Below are 17134 nucleotides of genomic sequence, written 5' to 3' on the forward strand. Positions count from 1 at the left end.
TTTCTCTTGTCTACTTTGAATTTTATTTTCCCATTTGTCATGTGTCTGGTTATTGTTGGTATTAATTCGATCTCTATCTCTACATATATTTTCCTCAGCTTTTAAGCCACGCAAAGCAATCAAGCAGAGATTAAGCATCGTCCAAGCCTTCCCCCTGCAAACAGCTGAGCAGTCATGACTGTGGTCCACAAGTAGACGGAGCATAGGGCTTCAAGCTCATCAGCTTCATTGGGAGTCCATCACCTAGTCCTGCTCTTCCAGCTTCAGTTTCTAATGTGTCAGATGAGCACATCAACAGCCTATGCCAGCCTTCCCCAACCTGATGCTCTCTAGATGTTTAGGACTACAGCTCCATCAGCACTGAAGAACTTGATCACACAGTAAGTTACACAGAAGTAAGAAGCAAGATTTAATCCTTCTGTATGATACATACTAACACAAGAACAAGCATAATCTTGAATGCTAAGTTTTAGGAAGCTCTTGCAATCCTTGCTGTGATTTCCTGCACCACATTTACAAGGTCAATCAGTGATTACAGTAACTGAAGTCTGGACTAGAAGAACATAATAAATGCTTGCCAAAGGATCATCTAGTCCAGCACTCAATATCACCCTTACCTTTGTTGCACAGCATTGATACAATTCACTCTAATACCAGTTGAGACCCAGTATATGTCAGGTATATCTACCATCTCTGGATACTGGTTAAATCCTAATGAGAGTGAAGCTGTTCTAGGGTGGACAATCTACACATGGAATTATGTTAATGCTGAGACTGTAAATGCTATTAAAACATTCATAAGCTACTTTGTACTATCTAAGCCATGTTGAGAACATACTGTTGAAAAGTGGTATACAGATATTCTAGAAATATATAAATACATAATTTCTTAAGCTTTTCTTCGTAATAATGGTGCTTCAACCCAGCTGATCACTAATAACCATCTTCAGTTTCCCTTCATTCAATAATATCCTAGACAACCAAACCAGAAGGCCCGTATAGTTAAAGCTATGGTTTTCCCAGTAGTGATGTATGGAAGTGAGAGCTGGACCATAAAGAAGGCTGATTGCTGAAGAATTGATGTTTTTGAATTATGGTCTGGAGGAGACTCTTGAGAGTCCCATGGACTGCAAGAAGATCAAACCTATCCATTCTTAAGGAAATCAGCCCTGAGTGCTCACTGGAAGGACAGATTGTGAAGCTGAGGCTCCAATACTTTGGCCACCTCATGAGAAGAGAAGACTCCCTGGAAAAGACCCTGATGTTGGGAAAGATGGAGGGCACAAGGAGAAGGGGACGACAGAGGACCAGTTGGTTGGACAGTGTTCTCGAAGCTACGAACATGAGTTTGACCAAACTGCGGGAAGCAGTGGAAGACAGGAGTGCCTGGCGTGGTCTGGTCCATGGGGTCACGAAGAGTCGGACACAACTCAATGACTAAACAACAACAACAATGGCCGTGCTGTATATAGACATTATGTAAGCTTTATGCAAGTGAGTAATATTAAAACACTTGGTTTTTTAAATTTTCAATTCCTCAGTTTCACTGAGTTTTCAGCTCTGGTTTATTTCTGGTGGGTTGAAGCCAATTTATACCCCCTTAACATATATGACTGAAAAATGTGAGCAGCATTGAATATAGTGTGAATATATCCTTTTGGAATGATTCACAGTCTGCTTGAAATTTCACAGTCCCAAGTATTTTGGTGCTCACTGCAACCTCGCCTACCTCTTTGCATAGTACCACGCACAAAGATGACCTCTCTTCACCACAAATGGTAGCATGGGGCCAACTTTAAGAGAGCTTTGAATGGCTGTGTTTAACCTTCCCTATGTAATGTGCACCCTAAAGGCTGAACTACAAATCATATGATATGTTTAGAACATGCCTTGTAAAATAATCCCTAGCGACCCATGCTTTTTCAAGTAAATGGAAGTCTTGTTTTCTTTTTCTTCTCCATACTTCCTTCAACTTATTTAAAAACAGGTTTTTAACTGGAGCTTTTGAGAAGCTTAGTTATCAGCTATGCACAATGAACAGTACAGCAGAGAAAATGTTTTGATAAGAGTTTCAAAGCTGGCCTGATAATCTAATTAGAGAGTGTAAGTTCTCTGCCAGAGAGCTGCCTACAGAGGGTGGCGGGGGGAGGCTTTTCTCACACCTGGTGGATTGTTTGGTCAATCTTTTTAAATGCCTGTGGCTTTACAGGGGGAAAACTTTTTTCCTTAAAACATACACCCCCATACAAGCTCCTGTGCAATGCAATTGAAAGAATGTGGTGGTTGTCAACATGAGTTTGGTATAAGGGTGCTGTTTAAATGTGGGTTCACTTTACGTTGACCTTTACTCACAGTTATCAAAAAATGGCATATAAAGGAAGGTGTGGGAAGACTTTAAAAGACCATAATAAATTTGGATAACTGTTAAAATTAAGAGCTGAGCACCCATGCGTATTTTTGGTTGTTAGGACTCAAAATAGTTAGCAGCTGTGAGTGAGAAGTTCTGAATTGTAGCCACACCAACAGAACTTTTTTTATAATTAAAAAAAGCACAAAACACACCCTGTTTAGTCCTTGATTCCTACAAACAAAATAAAGTACCTTGTCGAATAGGGCCCATTGAGCAGGAATTATGGGTTAAGAGAGGGGGTACGAGATGGCAGCGTGGGTGCTTGTTTATCAGGCAGGAGTTGTCAGTTGTTAGCAAAGCCAATGAAAGGAAGGACGCCAGAGTCTGATGGCTGGGATAGCATTGATGTGAGGTAACGGAGTAATCGGATTGAAAGTTAGCCATAGTATTTATGTCAGTTCACGTTTCGTCAAATGAATAATATGGGGTTGCTACCTAGCCCAGGCCTTGGCCTAAGGGTTCAATTATAAAGCGTCTAGGGCTCATTTGATTCAAATATAAATTAATTCTCACTGAAGCATTGGCTGATTAATCTATTTGCATAATAGTACGAGGGGAACTGCACCATGGTTATTTTGCAGGGATTCTGAAAAGCTTTAAATTCATTTAAAAGAATATTGTGTGAGAAGTCAGAGAAGCTGAACTACCTCTATAGGGCTTCTGAAGCCATTTTTAGAAAGAGGCTGGTGGGCTAAATTCTAAGGGTGTCTGAATTTGGTTGCACCAAAAAAGGGCTGCATTTTTGTCTCCTTTATGTCTGTTGTGCGTCCTTTGCTTTCAAAAGTGTGCTCCATTCCCACCATTTTTCTTTCTTTCATGGACCATATACTAAGATAGGCTGAAGGCATATTGGGCCATTTACCACAGCAACGCTTTTGATGCAAGAATACATGTCCAGATAGGTCACCCCTCTTCAGGATGATTGGCATTATAAGCACATGATTAATGGATAAATAAGAATTAGGAATTCTCACTAGTAGTACTAATGCAAGTATACATTAAATAGTGATTCCTACATAAAAATAAGGAATGGGTCATTGTTTTTTTGTTGCTGCAGTTTTTTTGTCGGCCGGTGTAAATGGGTCTTTGTTCTACTCCACACCCACAGATGCTTACAAGACAAGCATCTGATGCAGTAGCTCATTCGAAAATACAGTACAGGAATTATAGAGCAATCCTTTGGGGTAGGAATAGGAGGAATCAAAGGCAGAGGAAGCTTCATATCCAAACCCAAGGTAGCCATAGGTTTCTCTTCTGGGAAATAAATGATGCCATTCCCCAATTCCATGAGTGTTTTGGGGAAACAGGAGAGCTTTGGATCCAGTTTCTCCCAGAATGCCTTATTTTTGCCGTTTCTGGAGTCTAAGATCTGGTGTTGGTAGAGCACCAACTATCTCCAGGGACCTCTTTCTCCATTCTTGGAGAGAGAGAGATGCAAAATAGTCTAACAGCTTCTAGGATGCCCTCTGAGAGACCAGAGGACTGCAACCTTAGACTGTGCACACACTGTACCTCTAAAGGACATCTGAAGCACATTTTGACCCCTCAAATAATTCTGAGCACTGTAGTTTGTTAAGGCTTGCTGGGAATTGTAATTCTGTGAGAGGTAAACTACAATGCCCAGAATTCTTTGAGGGAAAGATTATGGTTTGAATGTGCATTAAAGGTATAGTATGTAAGCAGCCTTGGTTTTTTAGGTGACACTGCTGTTATATTTTACAGACTGGAGACTCATGCTTCTACAGAAGCAGATGTTGCCTCCTGCTACATATGCATGCATTATATTTTACTTTCCCTATAGTCTATGATTTGAATATAGGGATTTGCTTTTATCTTCTGGAATCAACTAGCCTGCATAACATTTGTTGATTTCTGTTTCTGTCACTTATAAAGACTGGAATGTGACCTTCCCCTGTTCCTTAAAATATATAGAATTTACTGCACCTACCATTTGCAAAAAAAATTTAATTTTATTTTTTTTAAAGGATAAGCATTTGCTTTGGTTCTAGTATCCTTTACAGTGACATTATTCTGGAGAGAGAATGCATGAAGGAAGGAAGGAGGGAAGGACAAAATTGCAACTCCAGAGCAATTTAGTATGATTTATCAAACCTGATTGCCTCAGAATAATGTACAGTATAATCTCATTAAGCTAAATGGGCCTGAAGTTATTAAATAGTTGTGGGTCATCAGAAGATTAGCTAAATGGGGTGCTATTTACATTGGATTATACTGCGTACCAGAAAATGAATACGTGCCTAATTTCTTCTCTGCATATTTATTCATTCTTGACTTTTACATGGCTGCTACCAATTTTCATGTGTTGGTTAGACAAGGAAAGGTATTGGTCACTGACAGAAAGGATATACTACACACAAGGACCAATATGGTGAAAAGTTTCTTCTCGCAGCTGGAGAGCTACTATCCTTTAACTCTTACCTTCTGCCCTTGACTCTTACTTACATAGTATTACCTTACAAAAGGGACAATAGGCTGGTTCCTTTAAATTTCCCAAAACAAAATGAAAGCAGACAGTTTCTTTTTCTTGCTGTTTCCCTTGTCAGTTGTAGTATCTGCCTCCATTTACTCCTTTGCTCTATGGCACAAGGAATGCTTGTGTCTGGTGGGAGGGATGGCAGATAGGGAAGGGAGTAAACACAAGGAGCAAGAGCTGCTTTCTCTCCAGATGCAAAAGTCAGTGTGGTGGAGTGGCTAGTCGTTAGTGTGTCTGGGGTTTAAATCCCCACTCAGGCATGAAGCTCACTGGGTGAAGATGGGCGAGTCGCTGCCTCTCAGTCTAATCCTACCCCATAGGATTGTTGTGGCGATTAAATGAGGAGGGGGAGGACCATCTATGCCACCTTGAGCTCCTTGGAGAAAAAGGTGGGATATAAATGCAGTAGGTAGATAGATAGATTCAGAAGATTTAAGGAACTTTGTTAAAGTGGGAATCTTGCATTACCTTCATTATTCTAAAAAAAAAATAATAATAATAACCCAGAAGGAAAAACAACTAATCTCTGAAGGACTGGGGCAGAACTCTGAAGGTGGGTAAATTACTGTGAGCACACCATACAAATGACTTTGCCCAAAGAATCTTGGAAAATGTACTTTACAGACCCATAGTTCCCAGCACTCTTGACAAACTACAGTTCCCAGGATACTTTGAGGGAAGTCATATGCTTTAAATGTGCTTTAAATGTATGGTGTGTACACAGCCATTATATAACCAAAATGTGTTAGGCACCACCAATGTTCTTCATGGTTTGTTCAGCATTTTGGGATTTCCTTCTCTTTTTTGGAGGGGGCTATTAGTGAAGTAACTGAGGGACTTTTGAAGTGAATCTGACATGAGTATGGTGCTTGAATTAGCCTTGAGGGAACTGGTGGTGAGCTCAGATTTTCCTCACAAATTGAAGTTTCTGGTGCGTGTAGGGGGGCGGGGGGAGAGCGATCTCTTCAGGGCAGGACTTGATGACACTTAAGGCTCTGGCTACCAGGTGTGGTCCCTCCAATTCACTGCCTCATAACAGTGCTTATAGAACAGCTGCCTTTTGACTGTATACTTAAAAGTTAGAATGGCATGCCTAATTAATAGAACATTGTCACAGGATAATGGTGGCCCTGCTGATTTGCTGTGGTGTTTGTCATCAGCAAACAATACTGAGGCAAACACTAAGACATCTGCTTCCCAAACAGAAGCCCATCTTCTTCCTGTGAAAACTTTCTAGCCCAATTAGCCAGTTACTTTTATACCAAAAATGATTGATTTTGGCTCGCTTGGTTTTGCCTGGAATTAAAGCAGTCCAGCTTTCACTGATTTAGGAAGGTGACTCAACCATTAGTATTAACCACCAATAAGTATCCTGTAGAAGAAAGAGTTATTGAGGCATAAACTTTTGTGGTCCATATCATCAGATGTACTGTGACTCATGTCCAAGATTCAGCACCCAGGCCAGCTATAAAAGGATCTCAGGAAAGTTGAGACATAGTCTGATACCTTAGAGAACTGCTACCTGCCAAACTAGAAAGTGCTTGACTAGAATGCTCAGTGAACCATTAGTAATAGTTGTTGTTGTTATTATTATTATTACTATGCTTCCATCTTACTCCCATCATCCCCCCCCCCCCCGATCCAGTTTCAGGTCCTGTTCCACGTCTTCCTTCAATTTTCCACTGATTGACAGATAAATCTATTTTCTTAAGTGCTATTAATTGGTGAAGAGAAAAAAAAAACAGCAAAAGAACAATAGTACATTTAGTTCTTTTAGGTGATCATTGAGAGAAATGCTCTTTTACTCAGAGTTGCAGGAAGCTGAATGGCTGGCATAACTAACTAGCCATTCTACAATGGGATATGTTCAGCAATATTTATGTGAGCTTTGTAGGCTAAGATACACTTGGGTGGCAATGAATTGTCAGTTCCTATATCAATCTGCCAAGTATGAATAGGCCTTAGTGAGCCTGAACATTATGTTCAGGAATCCGTAAAGCTGATAGAGATCATGCATGATATCGATATGACCTTAATCTCGGAGGATATAAATTAATCCATTTTAAGCAAGCAAGCCACCTTATTCTGCAAAGTTGCATCTCAGATTTTGCACAGGGCATTTTATAAAGAAGCAAATAGCTAATTAATGTGATAATTGAAGTGGCAGCTATTGTGATATGTTTACCACTGTGCTGGCTTCCATTGGTATCCCCCGAATTAGTGCTATAAAGAAACCTTGTCTGTGATAACTAAATCTGTGCTAAGATATTTAGGATCAACATTTGAGGCCCATCCACTATTCCTCCAGCCACCGTAACATAGATTTCCCTCCCAACTTGTCATAAGGGCCCTGGAGTATTGTTTGATTTCAGGGCTATATATCTACCACCCATGACTTAATCATGAGTAAGGGAACTGACATACTGTGTATTACTGAGATGTGGGTGTGTAAGCTGGGAGAAACTGATTTCTCAGCAGCGGTGTTTGCCTAGGGTCAGCTAAGTTTCCCTATAACACTAATATTTGCATGAGAATTGGTTGGTGAGAGATCATTATAGCCTATAGCAGCCTTCCTTAAACTAGTGTACTCCAAATGTTTTGGACAACAATTCCCATCCACCCCAGCCAGCATGGCCAATAGTCATGGATGATGGGAGTTGTAGGAGAACACCTGGTTGCAGAAGGATTTGTATTTCTTCTCTCTCTCCTCACTGCCCTCAGAATGCCTGTTGAAGTCCTGGTTCCTCTCTGGAATAGCAGTGGTAGTCACCATCACTCCCAAGTGCCTCTCCACTTTGCAGAGCTCAGTCTTCTCCTTGGCTTTCTGAGGAGCTCCAAGTAGCGAAGCTTTCTAAGAGATGAGTACAATATTAATGGTGAAAGTCTCAAAGTGAATTTGACTGAAGCCAGGAAAGAGCTCATTACTGAGCCTACTGAGTGACAGTGATGGTGACAAAGCCATTTTAAGTCCTTTGCTGCTTGAGGCAATGAAAAATATAGTGTCTCGCCCAGTCCATGTATGATGGCTAATAAAGCTAGCAGCTTAATCTTCCTTCAACACTGGTGACCCAATAGCATCTTCCATGGTATCTGAGAGCAGCAGGCTAGCTTAAGGGGCAGAAGACAGACTATGGGGCAGAAATGCCACCTAAGGCAGCTGGCCCTGGATTGCAGTGAAAAAGCATGACTTGTCAAGCCACCATTGCATCCTCAGGGTGCCACCCAGTGGAGCTTTTCCAAGTTGTTCAGGGCCTACTTCAACTTGGGCAAATTGGTGGCATTAGAGAAACTTTGGAGAGTCACTAAGATAAGTTTGCTAACTACTTTGAAAAGAAAGGATTTTGCATTTACCTTGACCTGGACTTGTTCAGAAGTTCAGACAGTGGATGTATCTATGGCACCATTAAGTTATGGGGTTATGGGATGCATTTTTGTTTTTGCAGCTTTGGGCTGTGAAGAAGGGGCTTGAATGAGTGTGGCCTGCTATATGTCTTCTTGACCATTGTCCTTCTTGACTAGCAAAAGTGGGTTGACCAGCTGAATCTAGAAGACAACAAACATCTCTTTATGAAAGGCAAAAAAAATCATTTGTCATTAATAATTTGGTGGTGAGGCAGAGTTTGGAACCATCATGCCAGATTGGGTTATGTGATGCCAAATTGGGCCATGATGTTTTCAGAAGCATCCAAATTGGCATAGTTCAGAACAGTCATCTCTTTGGAATGGTTCAGTCCACCACCTGGAGTCAACAGTATTCAAGTGTAGACCAAAACCCACTCCTCACTCTTCGGAACTGTCACTCCAAATTGGGTGATCATATCTTCTGAAGCATCCAGGCTGGTGCGATTTGGAACCATCACATCAAACTGGGCCATGATATCTACTACTTGCAACCAGAAGTTTCAATAGAAGGCAGAATTAGTTACGGTGCATACAGTAACCTGGAGGAGTACACACAGTTTGCTCTCATGTCAACTGAACCACCTCAACTATTCCATGGAGGCCTGCTTGGTGCAATCTTCCATTTTTCTCCAGTGTCACATGTCATATGGCCCTGGAAAACTGGTCACAGTTCCAACTGGCCACAATCCCCCCTTATTTTCCTATATAGCAATGCCATTTTTCAAAATATGTGAAAATAGCATTATGTATTATATGTCTATCAAATAATTTACCCTTATTAGAAACAAAGAAAGATAGCTTATACCAAATCCAACCTTATAACTCGGTATTGCCTATACCAATTGTGTACCCCCCCACCAAAAAACAAATAATGTTGCAGAGGGCAGCTCCCCATTATCTATGACCACTGGCCATGCTGGCTGGAGCAGATGGGATTTGCAGTCTAAGATATCTAGAGGTCACCGTGTTGGCTACTCCTGGTCTACACTAACTGATGGTGGTTCTCCAGGGTTTCAGACAAGAGTATTTCCCATTCCTGTTTGAAGAAGCCAGGGATTGTACCTGGGACCTTCTGCCTGCAAATCATGTGATCAACCACTGAGCCATGGTCCTTTCCCATAGTGATATTTGAGGCAGAGGTTAGAATGTACATCTGTTGTTTAATTGTGTTTTGCTGCATCCGGAAGTCCATTTCTCTCCAGCATGCATCATAGGCATTATTATTTTAGTAAAAGCAGAGCTGATAGTTCAGACACACAGTTCCGCTATATAGAAATGGTAGAAATATATTCTATGGCATGTGGAAAACTCATTACTACTACTACTACTACTACTACTACTACTACTACTATTTCTTTATTGGTAGAATTATACTAAAAGATGAAGAGTTCATAAAACTACGAACTGGTGGTGACCCAACAATCCAACATATGGAAGAAGCCAAAATAAATCCCATGAAGTTGACAGATGAAAGAGAAGCCAGAGTGCAAACTAGCTTACAAAAATGGTCAAATATTGTCAAGTGATCTGATGGTAGGTTGTCTTATATACTGACTGCATTGTGAAAAGTAAAAAACAAGCAGTATGTCTTGCCAGGAATAACTAGCTTGAAAATGAAAGCGGGGAGACAGGGAGATGAGCAGAAGGAGAGAAAGGATTGTTGTCTTTTTAATGGACTTTTAAGAAGTGAACAGCCACAGTGTTTCTAGGGAATGTGATCCTGGTCAGTAACACACAGACCTCGGGGCAGAGAGGTCCTTAACATTCCGTTAGGACCTTTTGAACTCTGTTCATGCTACAAAAACTTCCTTTGAAAGGAACTGATTCACTGGCCTGTCAGAATTAAGGGGGGAATGATGCTAAATTAATGCCCTCCCCCCGCATCTTGTTTGACTAAGAATCTGGCTGGGGAAGTATTAATTCCAATTGCTGCTGGATTAACAGTAGGCCCTATATTCAAACCCTTATTAGCCTTTTAATATGAAAGAAAAGCCACACATGGCTATTAATTACGTAAACAGCATTACTTTTTCATCGTGCATTAAAAAAGAAAGAAAGGAAAAGACCAGCCATTTCCCCATAATGGTGGGGGACTTCAGGAGTATAATTTAATTACAAACCCAAATGATCGAGGCAGACCAAACACTACAACATTTTCCTTTCCCCCTTTTTTTATTTTAATACAATCATTCTCTCATTAATTGCTCGGATCTGTGAAGGGAAGGCCTCCAAGCCCGGGCTTTGCACAAAACTCATCCAAGAGTGAAGAGGGCAAGCTGAACACTTTAGTCCGTCCAGCTGCCTTTAAGTGAATGGTTTTCTGAAGGGTATGAATGCTTTCTGTCTCTCCTCATACAATGTAGGTGTTACTGCTCTGAGGGAAAGAAACAAAACAATAATCACTTGAAGGGAGCTCAGTCCTGCGGAGGGGAGGGCAGCGTTCTCACTCACTCATAAAATCATGCCTCCTTCATATCAGTAAGAGGGACATGGTACAAAAGGTGACTTCGAATGGTACTTTCAGGGGGTCGGGAGAGCTCTTTGAAAGCACCGAGCTATTCTAAATGAGATTGGAATAGCATCTGCCTTGGTTTTGTGAGTCAATCGGTGGGCATTTTACAGTGAAATAACCCTCAAAAAGACCAAGTAGCACTTCTAAAGATGCACAGAGGAGATGCATTTTAATACAAAGCGCCCTTCCACTACGCCTGCCTGCCTGCGTGGATATCCACCATTAAGATCTCTACAAATGCCTTTTAAAATAACGAATGTGGGCTATGGGATTTCTCTCTCTCTCTCTCTCTCTCTCTCTCTCTCTCTCACACACACACACACACACACACACACACACTTCTCTGCCATAATAATGCAAACACTGGGGTCTTATGATATATAGTGGGTGCTTCTTTTATAACAGGACATGTTGGCACAGATAAATTTTGTTTGCCATAAATGTGGGCAAAGTGGTTCTTGTTAAACATGCGTGACATATATAAGCAGCGGCCTATAGCTAGTTTTTTTTTAAAAAAAAGAGTTAAAATGAGAGTGTGCTGCATGTAGAATGAGGCACATTTCTGCCCTGTCCCCCCAATAATAATGTTATTTATGTGAATCTGAAACTGTTCAAGATCTTTCACATTATTTGTTAATTTTTCATTCCATAGATTAGGCAGAAGAGGTTGTTCTCAATCCTGAATAAGGATTAATAAATGAAGTTGGATGTTTTGGTTAACCCATAATTTTTTAATTATGCTATTTTCTGTATCTAGATGCTGAACTTAAGGGAAATTTTGTTTAAAATAAAAGTCACTCAGTGTCAAAAGGATGCAATGCAAGCTAGGGGCATTTTTGTAAGATGGCTTTTCTTTTTCTTCTCTCTTATATACAGTGGTACCTCGGGTTACATATGCTTCAGGTTACATACGCTTCAGTTTACAGACTCCGCTAACCCAGAAATAGTACCTTGGGTTAAGAACTTTGCTTCAGGATGAGAACAGAAATCGTGCTCCGGCGGCAGCTGGAGGCCCCATTAGCTAAAGTGGTGCTTCAGGTTAAGAACAGTTTCAGGTTAAGAACGGACCTCCGGAATGAATTAAGTACTTAACCAGAGGTACCACTGTAATGTAAACATTATATAGCTAAGATAACTTGCAGTATGTAAAGAAAAGCTAAAATGCAATAAACTTGACTTCTCGTGATGTGGAAAGGTGAAATTAACCATTAGTAAATTTGATATCGGAATGGCTTTGGTCATGCTCTGTGCAGCTCTGATAATAATTAAATTAGGTTTAGTATTTACAGATTTGCCTCTTCTGCAGAGGGGCTGCAGGCTTCAGACTTGCATTCTGTAGAGAGAGATATTGCTGTCCATTTCCCCCCAACTATTTTTTCCATCAAGGTCTCTCTCTCTTTACACAGGCATTCCTACCCAGCACGTTGGCTGCTTATAGATTGATGGGAGAAAGGTGGAAAGGCACAAATAGGTAAGTTTACTGAAATCAGGTGCCTCTTTCTTGGGGTGTGTGTGTTTTTTTAAAAAAAACATTCTGGCCATGTTCAGTCTGCATTTAAGACCTTTTGCGTTAGTTACTTTTGGTCTGAGGAGACCTTTACTCTGATTCCAGCATAAAAGGGTGAGGTGCAGTGCTTTCTATAGCAAAAGCCCTTGCTGGGTCAGAGTAAAAACCTCTCCCCCCACGCACCAAAGCGGACCAACACAAAAGGTTTAAGGAGGAAAATTGTTAAAAGGGAAACCCTTTTCTCTTTGGGATGAATGCATTGGGGAGATTAAAACTTTCATTTGAGATTTTGCTGTATTCATAGTAGTGAGGCTATGAATAGAGCTAAGTCAGAGCCCGCAGTGGTGGTGGTGTGCCCTTTTATACTCTGGCACATCTTCAGACACAGGTTGTTTTGCACTTGAAAGAAGGGGAATGTGGGATTTTGACAGCTGATATTGGCCTCTGAGCTCTTGATGGGGATTTTCTAATTAACCCCAAGAGCCCATCAGGTGGTCAAACTGGAATGATTTCTGTCAGAGAGGGCAAAAAGTTGGGTTTCCCTATTCCTCCTTTCTATCGAGTTCACTGGGGAAGTCTTTTAACATCACCTATTAAATGAAACCAATTTTGCTTCTCTTTAAAGGGGTTTGGAAACTGAAAGGGCGATGTAACCCAGGCAAGCTGGAGGTTTCACAAAGGACTTTTGAACAGGTTAGAAAACTGTGTCGATAGCCAAAATGACAATGCCATTAAAATCTCTTAACGATTACATTGTCAGTGTTTCAGCCCCAGAGATAGATGATAGATGATAGATAGATAGATAGATAGATAGATGATAGATAGATAGATGATAGATAGATAGATGATAGATGATAGATAGATAGATAGATAGATAGATAGATGATAGATAGATAGATAGATAGATAGATAGATAGATGATAGATAGATAGATAGATATTTTGTTTAATTTTTAAAATGTCAAGTTGAATTCTTTTTCAGAGGAACTAGATGAGCATTTGCATTCTTGTGTATATCCTGAACGTGAATGACCATGAAGTGCTCTGAATCTGAAATAACTTTTACTGACTGCATGGATCATTTTCTTATTATGTGGCACCTATCAAGCGCTCACCTTTTGTGAATTGAACTCACTACATATTTCGTTTCCACAGCCCTGGAAAGATTTGTGGCCACCAGGTCTCCTCCTGTGAGCATAAAACACACATTGCAGAATTGTCCTAGCAAAATATGGATGTTTGTTTTTTCAGTTTCCTTGCCATAATTAGTGCAACAGGATATATGTGGATTGGACTCCTTATACTGACTCAGGTATAGGTATGGGAGAGGACCAGCCTGATCTGAAGCATACTGCACATCTGGAAAGCATGCATTTGAATCTGAAGTGATGCAACAGCACTCTCAATCTATGAAGTCAGAGTGATCAGATTTACTAGCAGGGAAGCATACATTTACATCATGTTTAGAAATGTGCACCAAAGCTGAGCTCCATGTCGAACAGCCCTGAAGGCAAAATCTAAATCTAATTCTACAGAAACTGCAACTGCAGAGAAGGAACATTTGTGCTCAACACAGGAGACGAAATCCACCTGTCTATTTCTTGACTGGGTCTTGTAGGTTTAAGCTGCAAGGAGCCACAGATGAAGTTTCAGCATAAGTGATGCTGTCTATATCATGCTTTCTCCGCATAAATCAAACCCATGCATTCACTCCCTGACAAATGGAAGCGGACACCGTAAGGAAGAGGGTGTGAAGCATGTAGGTTTAGAACAGCTAGTAGAAAGACATGATTATTTGTATTATTGCAGCACTGAGAGGCAACAAGCGAGATCATGGGGGCCATTGTGTTAGACATGGCATATATTTATAGAAAAGGACAGCTTTGGTTCCAAAGAGCTTACAACTTACACCGAAAAGAAAGAAAGGGTTGAAAAGGAAATAGAGGCAAAGAAGAAAAGTGACTTGTTCACAATTTCAGCTTTCCCTTCCGTCAGTGTGTGGGAGTGATCTACAGGCTTTGAAGAACAGAAGCAAAAAAGGAGGAGGGATGGAATAAGAATTCCAGTGAGCTTGCATATTGTAAGACTGTTTGCTACATTATAATTGGTTTTGCCTATTGAAAGTTGGCTAAAATATTTGCTTTCCCCCCTCCATGCATCACCAAGACCAAGAGTGTATTCTAAAGCCTCATAAAATGATTCTGCTGTGTTGGGAGATTAGAGATATAAAAGCCTTTTTTATTATCTCTATTTTGCCATGTGCATTTGCAATGAACTGCAACCTCCTACCCCCTAGCGGTATAATTAGTTCAATCAAGGCACATTCAAGGTTGGGTCCGATACTGAAGAGTACACAGACAAGCTTTGACTTGAGTATTATTCCTTGTTACATGGGGGGAGAGAGAGAGAGCAGGAAGGTAAGAACGTTCCATTCCCTGGTCATTACATGGTGGGAAGAACTACGGAAGAACTACACCAATCCTTAAGTGCTACTCATCCAGGCCTGAAAAGCCATGGGCTACTTGGTGTGCATAGGCTGTTTGGTGTCCTTCTTCTGGCCTGTCATATTGAGGTAGAATAACTCAAGCTGGAAGTGTTATTATGCAGAGAATATAATGCTACCATGTAAAATAACATGAGGCAATCACAATATTTTATACACGCTGTCAGTGTGCATAGAGCATAAGAGCATATAGAATACGACAGGCCCCTGCCAGAAGGAGCCTTAAGGTAAAATTCAGCACAGGAAGAACACATAGCTATCAACTTTTCCCTTTTTTTAAAGGAAATTCCCTTATTCCGAATAGGGTTCCTCGCAAGAAAAGGGAAAAGTTGACAGCTATGGAAGAACAGCAGATAAGGGAGGTAAGTGGAGGTAGGGATCAGTAGGATGTTGTCCATGGTCTATTTGTGGCAATAGTGCGATATAACATTTTGTCATTTTCTTTTTGTGTAGCAGTAATTGCATCAATTGCTGGAAAGAAGGAGATTTTCGATGCCCATAAAGGCAAGATTGAACCTAGTTATGCACTTTAAGCCCAACTATTTTCAGAACATGAACCTCCTTTGCACACAGCAACTCCTGGAGGTTCCGGATAGCTTTGAGTAGCTCCACAGAAATACATGCGCACTCTTCACATTGAAGCAGCTGCCGCCCCACCATGCCATTCACCACTAAGTGGTATGCCGTATTTTAATCAGTTTTACAAAATAAGCCACCTACCCTGGGACCATTGGTGAATGGTGGCTTGACTGGGAAAGGTTACTCTTAACTTCAGAAGGACTGCATGGGCTAAATTTGTAACTAAAGCAGATGATAAAATTTCATTCATTCATTCATTTATCATAGCGTATATAATACTTGATTGTAAACAGAACCTCTAAACAATGTACAAAAAACAAACAAACACAAAAAAACACAAAACAAGTAATAATAATGAAAATCTACAAAAAGCTAAAAATAGTTTCAAAACACATGTTGACTTCTGCATGTCTGGATAGGCTTGCCTGAACAGAAATGCTTTTAGGCACCTCCTGCCTGATGTGAATAAGGAAGTGAGTTCTAGAGTGTAGGTAAAAGGTAAAGGTAAAGGTACCCCTGCCCGTACGGGCCAGTCGTGTCCGACTCTAGGGTTGTGCGCCCATCTCACTTAAGAGGCCGGGGGCCAGCGCTGTCCGGAGACACTTCCGGGTCACGTGGCCAGCGTGACAAAGCTGCTCTGGTGAGCCGGCACCAGCGCAGCACACGGAAATGCCGTTTACCTTCCCGCTATAAAGCGGTACCTATTTATCTACTTGCACTTAGGGGTGCTTTCGAACTGCTAGGTGGGCAGGAGCTGGGACTGAAAGACGGGAGCTCACCCCGCCGCGGGGATTTGAACCGCCGACCATGCAATCGGCAAGCCCTAGGCGCTGAGGTTTTACCCACAGCGCCATCCGCGTCCCTTAGAGTGTAGGTGTTGCCATGCTAAATGATTGATTTCTTACAAATGCAGAACATAAGTATTTATGATGACCTCAGATTGCATTTATTTTTATTTTCTTTTACAATCAGTCGCAGCTGATCAGCTTCCAAATATGAATGGCCCTTGGGCATTGTGTGATGTATATCTGGACCAAACGATAAAAATGAACAGGATGAGATTAGTCACAATCAAGGAGAGAGGTGGCTTGATACATATTTTGGCAAACTGCACATTGTCTTAATTGGCAAGATGATAATAAACAAATTTAAATAAATGTATTCCTTCAGTTCTGCTCAGTGCTGCCATATATTATATCAAGTAGCATTAATCTTCCGGTCACAATTTGTCTAAGCTGTTGCTATTACAGATTGTCTCATCGCAGAAGTGCAGCTGAAGCAGGGCTTGATTATCCATTATGTTAAGTATTCCTAAGAGTAAGGCCACAGCCAAGGGGATGTCCCAGACATCGTCTAATTGTTTAGATTCTGCTCTCTGTTCTGAATTTCAGACTGTTGAGTGGAAAGGGGGGATCCAGATCAGAACCATGGCCTGGGGGGGGGGGGGGAGGAAATGTAACCCTTTCCTTCAGCATAGTCCCAGTATTGCTCACCTCCCCCCATGCTATTTGCATAGAAGGGAAAAGACTTGTTGGTGCCAATAGGAACTTTCTTCCCAATGCAAGTAACAGCCATAGGAGTATACAATATTCATAGAAAGATTTGGCTCCCCCCCCAGCTGAAGCTCATTGGAGCTCAGCTCTGACACCTCTCAGGTGGGCACCATTGTCATTCAAAAAAACAAGGGAGAAGTTTATGTTAAGCTCTGGCACTTCTTTTTCTAGAAAA

General features: G+C 41.1%; 1 long non-coding RNA gene across 2 annotated transcripts in view; it reads left to right on the forward strand.

Moving 5' to 3' along the window:
• Positions 1-16575, forward strand: part of LOC114597006 (uncharacterized) — a 30145-nt gene extending 13570 nt beyond the window's left edge. For both annotated transcript variants that reach the window (XR_003706667.2, XR_003706668.2), the window contains exons 3-5: positions 99-1494; positions 12225-12289; positions 13480-16575. This is a non-coding gene — a long non-coding RNA (uncharacterized LOC114597006). The remainder of the gene's footprint in view (positions 1-98; positions 1495-12224; positions 12290-13479) is intronic.
• The last annotated feature ends 559 nt before the right edge of the window (positions 16576-17134 follow it).

Source organism: Podarcis muralis, chromosome 1, assembly GCF_964188315.1.
Source record: "Podarcis muralis chromosome 1, rPodMur119.hap1.1, whole genome shotgun sequence".
Classification (NCBI taxonomy): Eukaryota; Metazoa; Chordata; class Lepidosauria; order Squamata; family Lacertidae; genus Podarcis; species Podarcis muralis.